Source organism: Dipodomys spectabilis, unplaced genomic scaffold (genome assembly GCF_019054845.1).
Source record: "Dipodomys spectabilis isolate Male_0828 unplaced genomic scaffold, ASM1905484v1 ptg000084l, whole genome shotgun sequence".
Classification (NCBI taxonomy): Eukaryota; Metazoa; Chordata; class Mammalia; order Rodentia; family Heteromyidae; genus Dipodomys; species Dipodomys spectabilis.
The window spans coordinates 4,491,979-4,500,007 of record NW_024870761.1 but is presented as its reverse complement, the minus strand read 5'-3'; the positions used below and the strand labels follow the sequence as shown (position 1 = coordinate 4,500,007).

General features: G+C 36.4%; 1 non-coding gene across 1 annotated transcript; it reads right to left on the bottom strand.

Moving 5' to 3' along the window:
* Positions 1 to 1,912: 1,912 nt before the first annotated feature.
* Positions 1,913 to 2,019, bottom strand: LOC122111017. Its single transcript, XR_006147969.1, has one exon. It is a non-coding gene; the product is annotated as a U6 spliceosomal RNA (small nuclear RNA).
* Between the last annotated feature and the right edge of the window lie 6,010 nt (positions 2,020 to 8,029).

The following is an 8,029-nucleotide window of genomic DNA, read 5'->3' as shown; positions in this document are numbered from 1 at the left end:
TCTGTTATAATGCTAATGTTATTACCATTGTATTGTTGGGAAAAATTGTAGTTAAAGACAGTAAGTGCATGGCCCAAAGACACACACAGTGAGGAAGGAAATGAGTCAAAGTTTCCAAAATCTTTCAGCAATACAAAAAAGGTGGGTAAATCTCTCCATTCTCTTACACTCTCAATTCAATATTCATATTGTTCAAGAAATAATAGCATAGCAAATATTGCCCATGGTGGTTGTTTACTGTCACATTTTGTCTTCAACACAGACTGTGTTTGTGACATTGGATTATCATGCACAGATCTGAGCTTACAAATTGAGGTCCGAAGACAGCCAAATTTCTTCTTTTTCACAGTTCCAGTTTCTTTTTTAAAAAGTACTAAAACTTTTAAATATCATCACTTACTATTTTTTAACAGTCCCCAAATAAATTAAATTGACATATACTTACTCCAAAAGGCTTTCAAATTAGGAGATGATAAAACAGGCCCCATGAAGTAAATTTTCTTTTATTTTTAAAATTATTCTAAAAGACTTGTGCTGGCTGGTCAGACCTATCTACTCTGAATGTTTGCTCAGGAGACTGAGATATATGGATAACACTTGGGAGCCAATCAGGGCCAAAAATAAAAACTTCATGAAATGATTTTTCAAAATGTTTAATGAACTAGCAAAGAGCCAGGAATTGAGATGTAGCTTATGTAGTAGCTCACCAATCTAGATAGGAAAGGCCTAGCAAGACCTTGAAGCCTTGATTTTAAACTGAGCACGCCAATATACATGCATGGCATGTTCGCATGCACATGCGTGTTTGCTTTCGAGCTGCTGCACTCTCTCTCACACACATTTATTCAAATTACCTTCCTATCAGTGTTCTACATTAATTTCTTTGTTAACGATATTATATGAGTAAAATAGAGGAAATAAACTCTTCCATCTCAAAAATGTTTATATGTTTTTTATTGGAATAATACTGTGCAGAGGGTCACATTTACATGAATAAGGAAACTAGTACATTTCCTAACAAGCAATGTTACCTCCTCCTTTATATTTCCCCTACCATCCCTCCCTCCCACCCACACAAGTACACTACCCTCCCCTTTCCTGCCTCCGCCTAAATTGTAAAGGTCATTTTTCAACATAGTGTCTTGTGCATCTCATTGTTACAATGGGTCAACCTGTATCCCTATTGTCGAATTTTTTCCCTTCCCCTCCCCAAATTAGAGAAGCATACATACAAGATGTAAGTGCACCAACTTCAAATACAGAGAAAACAGGGGGTATAGCGTGGGGAGAAACATACAAAGAAACAAAAAAATGACATTGCACCTTATAAGTACGTTAGAAACAATAGCAAGAAACAGACAAACACTTGTGTCCCTATCTTGGGGTTCAATTTCTTTAATATCATCTTATCTGATTATATGCACATATCTTTTGAACTTTTCTGCTTATCCCAGACATACATTCATTATTGAAAATAAGGGAAATCATGGGACCTATGTTTCTTTGGACTTGGCTTACATCACTCAATAAATTTTTTTCCAAGTCTTTCCATTTCCTAACAAATTGGGCGATGTCATTCTTTCTGATGGAGGCATAGAATTCCATTGTGTATATATACCACATTTTCTTGATCCATTCATCTAATGGGGGCATCTGGGTTGGTTCCATATCTTAGCTATCGTAAATAATGTTGCAATAACCATAGTTGTGCTGGTAGTTTTAATATGATCTTGTTTATGATCATTTGGGTAAATCCCCAAAAGTGGGATTACTATATCATAGGGGACTTTTATGTGGAATCTTTTGAGGAACCTCCGTACTGCTTTTCAAAGTAGTTGAACAAGTTTACACTCCCACTAAGAGTGCAGTACGGTTCCCTTGTGGCCACATACCTTTCAGCATCTGTTGTTGTAAAAATATGGAACGCTCCACAAATTTGCATGTCATCCTTGTGCAGGGGGCATTCTAATCTTCTCTGTATCGTTCCAATGTTAGAGTATGTGATGCTAAATTTAACACAGAACATTTTTATATATAAAGTATAATTTTTATTGATTTTATTAAACTACACATTTCAATAAAAATTAAGTTCAAAAGAATTGTTGTGAAATTTTAGAATCATGTATGTCTTACATAAGCACACCTTTAAGAATAAGATCAAGATAGACATGCCAAAAACAAAATAATTCCAGATATTTGTAGTTCAAGAGATGTGTAAGAGGAGGAATTCAATTATTCTATAAAAGGCACCTGTCAAAATGAACATTGCAGGAAGTGTTAAGGATTTTTAAAGTTTTAATGTTTTAAATATGGTTAATTTTGGGATTTTACTTATATATGCCAAAAATAGGACTGTTAGGCAGGTGTAAAACTTTTCTATAAAGTATTTAAGATTTATGGTAGCAGACATTAAATGCTAAGTATGTACATTTCAGAGTTTATGGAAACTTTATTAATGAGAATTTGCAAAGACTTTGTGTAAAGAAGCAGAGTGAAGAGTTAAGACTTTAACTACACAGTTTCTGTTAAATCTTTAGGGATTCCTTACTTTATTTGTTAGCAAGGAATAAATGATGATATAAGCATAATATACACATGTATGTTACTATTCACATAAATACATATATACATGTATACATGCACACATAGACAAAGACACATAATTACAGCCAACACAAGTTTCACCAGTTGTTGAATATGCCTTAAATGGAATATTTGGAACAATATATGTTGAAGATGTATTTGTCTCTTAGAGTTATTTTACCACTCCTCTTATCTCTTAAAACTGGTAGTTTTAGAGAGATTTGACTTACAAAATGCAGTACAAGTGATAGCAAGTCACTTGGAAATCTCAGTAAGTATAAGTCATATGGTGTCTCCCTGCTCCTCATGGAATGCAAACTCTTGTAGACACGCTCAACAACCAAAGTAGCAGGACAATGCCCTGGTAAAGAGTAAAGTTATAAGGCTTTAAATGGCATCCTTACTCTTTTTCCAACAGCCAGCATGAATTCCTAGGAAGATGAGATAGTCCTCAGGAAACTGGACTCTACATATACATTTAACTAACCCATGTGATAATTCCTATATGAGAAATGCTGACTGAGGTCTTGCTGATTTCCTGGCCAAGAAAATAAGAAAAAAAGAAAGTACTTTTAATGTTTTAAAGTTTGAAAATTATTTGTAACCTGTCAATAAATGTGTAGAACACAATTATACCAACTGATAAAAAAAAGATGGCATTTCATTTATGTGCACTTGGACTTGGCCTATGATTTTTGGTGTGCCTACACAAATACAATCAGCATAAATCAAGCCAGCATTTGTTCATTTAAGATATAAGGAAAGGATACTGGTTAACCGATTGTAACAATGAGATATACAAAACACTCTATCAGAGGATGGGTGAAGAAGGGAGGTGGGGAGGTGTGAAGGGAAGGGATGGTAGGGGAAAAACAAAGGGGGGGTAACAATGCTCAATAAGAAATGTACTCATTACCTTACTTATGTAACTGTAACCACTCTGTACAGTATTTATAATAAAATATATATTAAAAAGATACAAGGAAAAATTCTGTACTTATTTGAAGTTGTGTTTGTCACTAAATATAAGTAAGGTATTGGTTTTAGGACCACAGGCTTATTACTTTGGATACTCAAAATCTTTACATGAACGCAGTATATTATTTACATTAGAATCTGCCCACAAGCTAGTGCAGTATAATTGCTATGAGAATTTTTACTACATTCTATATTTGTAATGAAAACTAAAAGTATATGCACTATCAACAGATACAAATTTTTTCAGATAAATTTAGTATGCAGTTTGTGGATGGAATTTGGAGAGCAATTTTGAAAAGCACAAATTTCGTCAAAATGACCAGTCTGCAAATTGTAACAAGGAGCTAATACAGCATCATTGAGTAGTATGGAACTCCAAGGAGAAGTACTTGAATTGAGAAAATATCAGAAAGTGTAACAACCCAAGGACTTTTTAGAAATGCAGCTGCTAGATTTCTCATGTAGAGCTTTCATAACAGTTTGTGAAGTACAAATCAGAACCTCACTGAAGTGTAGATTTTTTCCCTCAACTTTCTGTCATGATCAGTAATTATCAATCAACATATAGCTAATCTTGAATAATCCTCTAATTAAATGTTGATGGAGTGTTTATATGGAGAAAACCTCGGAAGGCTAACTTTTTCCAATTAGGACAGTCTATATTCTGTGATCCAGCCGAGAGAAAACTAGGTAAGCATCCACTTACAACCTTCTGAATAATTCTGATTCTGCCCACATCACTTATCTATCCATACTTGTGCCCGAGTGAAACGATTTTAAAAGAATTTATCATTTAAAATTTAAACTTAGGGTTCCGGGAAGATAGTGGAGGAGAAGCTAGAAGCTAAATAAGCTCTCACATGGAAAGCAATTTCAGTACTCCAATGAACAGTCCTAAGCCAGAGAATCACACCAAGTGTGTCATCACAGTACAGAGAGTTAGGCCAGAGAGGGGAAATCCAGGCTAGGAGACAAATCTGAGCACTTGCCAGCAGTCATGGTTGCGGCTGTGGCAGGGGTGGTGGCGGCCATAGCTGCCATACCTGCAACACAAAGAGTCTAGGACAAAGGTGCCAGATGCAGCAGGAGAGAGGATTCTACTCAACACCAGCAAGTACTGACAAGGAGCAGACATCTTCATCCTTCAAATCCCAGACCAGAGAAGACCCAGGAATCAGACTCCTGTGTGAGTAGAAGCCTGACTTCCTCACTCCTTCTCAGGGAGCACATAAGGGAAGGTCACCCCTCCCTGCCCACTACCAGAGATCTCCATCATTGATACTGGCAAAGGCCTGGCTGAGCAACTAGCTCAAACTCAGTCCTTGGATGAAAACAAAAAGCCATTTAGCAGGTCACAGGAACCTAACCTGACCTGCCAGGCTCAGCTCCACCCAGGGAAATTTTACCCAGTCTGGGCCTGCACCAGCCCCAGGACTGGCTTTCTTCACTGGGTAAACAGAACCAGAGGCTGCCCCCTCCCTACAGCAGCCTAGACAATCAATTGAAATTCAGTAACAATAAACCCTGAGAATGGCTCCTGGCTGGACTCTGTGACTGCCTCAGAAGCTAGCCCCTCAGGGTAAAGCTACTGTTTGCTGAAAGGCCTCAACTCTACCCAGAACCTAGCCCCATCACAGCATCTCCAAACTAGAAGAAACTGCCATCACCTTCTTTTGTGATAATCAAAGCAGATCTCCCTCTTATTGAACTAGCCTGGGAGGAGGATCACAAAATCCTGGGTAAAGCAAAACATTTTTCTGCTTGCTGAAACAAACTGACTTAAGAAAACAACCAAGCTATAGGAAAATCAAACACCACAAGCAGACCAGAGACCCCAACAAGAGACTGGTTATGGACACAAGGGAGATACAGCATCTTCCCATCTCACCCCCCAAAAAGCAAAGAACTCTTTTTTGGTAACTTTTATTAAAATTTTTGAACATTTTTAACTTTTAACTTTAAAAGATAGTTTTCTATTAACTTTTTTTCTTCCTCTTATAATATTTATTTTAGGAGTATATGTGTGTGTGTGTGCTTTTTTTCATTTTTGTTTAGCTCTACTGACTTTTTGATCCTTTTTTCCTTTCTTTCTCATTCTTTTCACTTTTTCTTCTCTTTCGTTCTTCTTTACATGATTTAATCACTGTTCTACTCCTTCTCAGATATACCTGTAGTCGATTATTAGACCTTATCCCCCATTGTATACACACTTAATCCAGAAATTTGTTACTGAATTCAAAACCTCTTAGACATAAATTCCTTAAGAGATGTACTACCTCTATATGCCTATATAAAATTTTAAGCATTTTTCTTTTTTAATTTTTCACGTTTTTGTTTTACTATTTTTCCCTGACTTTTTTTCTCTTACTTTTTTCCCCGGTCTCTACTATCATTCTATTTTGTGCTTTGAGATTAGGACTAAGTTAGCTCTCCCTCTACCTTTCCACATCCCTCTATTCCTATTTATACCCACATCTCTTGCTAAACCTAATAACTTCTTGTTTGCCAAATTCTTCTTTGTGGTTCATAGCCTATTAATACATAGTTGTTTCATGTTGAAAAATATACCTGTTGTACTAGATTGTATCTGCAGACTTTTGACTGTGCAACTACAGACTTTGTTGATGCTTGCCTTAAGATAGTTTTCTAGCACAAAACTGGAGTTACTCTCATCCCAAATGGGCAGAATAAGTCGGAAAAACACAAGAAAAATGGTAAGTCCGAGTATCTCAACTTCCACTCATGATAATCAGTGGACAGAATAGATAATGAATAATCCAGAGGAGAGCCCCCAAAAAGCTCTACAAACACTAATGGTAAACATAGTAAATAAAAAGATTGAAAACTTGCAAAGGACTCTGTGTGAGCATGATAGGGAGAGAGAGGAGGCAAACCAAAGATCAAAACAGGAAGCTCATGAGAGTGATGAAGCTACTCAATAAAGATAAAGGAATTGCATGAGCAGCTTGAGAACGCTCAAAGAGAAATAAAAGAATTGTGTGAGCACGCTGAGATCAGTCAAAGAGAACTACAGGAATTGCATGATCGTGAGGATGCTAATCAAAAGTAATACAGGAATTGAGAGATCAGGATGAGAATAGACAAAGATCACTAGAGGCATCCATGGAATCCATAAACAGAGAGGTGAAAGAAGTCAGGGAATCCACAAAGGGAATGCTGAATGGATCCCAACAGAAGGAATGGGAGTACAAGGAAACCATAACCAATCAACTAAGTGATTTGAGAATAACCACTGAAAACCAAATTAAGGAAGTAAACAATTTCATACAAGATATAAATCAAAGATCCAACAAAGAATTTGAAGCCATAAAAGCCGACCAATTAGAGGAAAAGAATAAAAAAGTAGAAAGTTTGGATAGTAGGATAGACCATGAAGAAGACTGAATCCAGAGGATAGAAGACAGCCTAGATATTATCGAGAAAGAATATACAACCATCCAAGACAAATCCACGAAATATGATAGATCTATTCAACATTCAACCCTTGGAAGACACCATTAGAAGGCCTAATCTGAGGATAATCGGTGTAGAGGAGTACCTAGAGCCAGAAGTCAATGGTCTAGAAAATTTGTTTTACAGGACCCTAGCAGAGAACTTCCAAAACATGCAAAAAGATAGGCCTATTCAGATACAAGAAGTTTTTACAATTCCCAATAGACCAGACCAAAACAGGACATCAAATTTTCACATTGAAATACACACAGGATCAATTCAGACCAAGGAAAAGATCTTTAAAGTTGTAATGGAGAAAAGCTCAATCACCTATAAAAGGAAACCAATTAGAATCACCTCAGATTTCTCAGTAGAGACAATCAAAGCAAGAAGAGCCTAGAATGATGTAAGCCATGCCCTAAAGACAAACAAGTATCAACCAAGAATAATTTAACCAGCTATAATCTCCTTAATAATCGGAGGTCAAATAAAAACCTTTTATAACAAAGAAAAATTGAAACAATACATCTCCACCAAACCAGCCCTACAAAAGCATCTTAAAGATGTCCTACACAGAGAAAACCTACAAGACCACAATAAAGGCAAAGAAACAGCACCCAAACTGAGAATCCAAGAACCATAGGAAGAACCCAGTTTTCCCAGCCCCCAAGAAGGTGCATAAAATTGCAGAAACTCCCAAATACCTCTCAGTTCTATCTCTCAACATTAACGGACTTAACTCTCCAATTAAGCGACAAAATCTGTCTACTTGGATTAAAAAGCAAGATCTTTCTCTCTGCTGCCTTCAGAAATCACATCTTGCCCACAAAAACAAACACATTTTCAATTTTAAAGCTGGAACAAAATCTACCAAGCAAACGGCCCCCATAAATAGGCAGGATTTGCAATCCTAATAGCAGATAATATAGACTTTTAATTAAAATTAGTGAAAAGGTCAGTATATACTAATTAAGGGATCACTCCTTTAGGAGGATATTACAATTCTAAATATCTA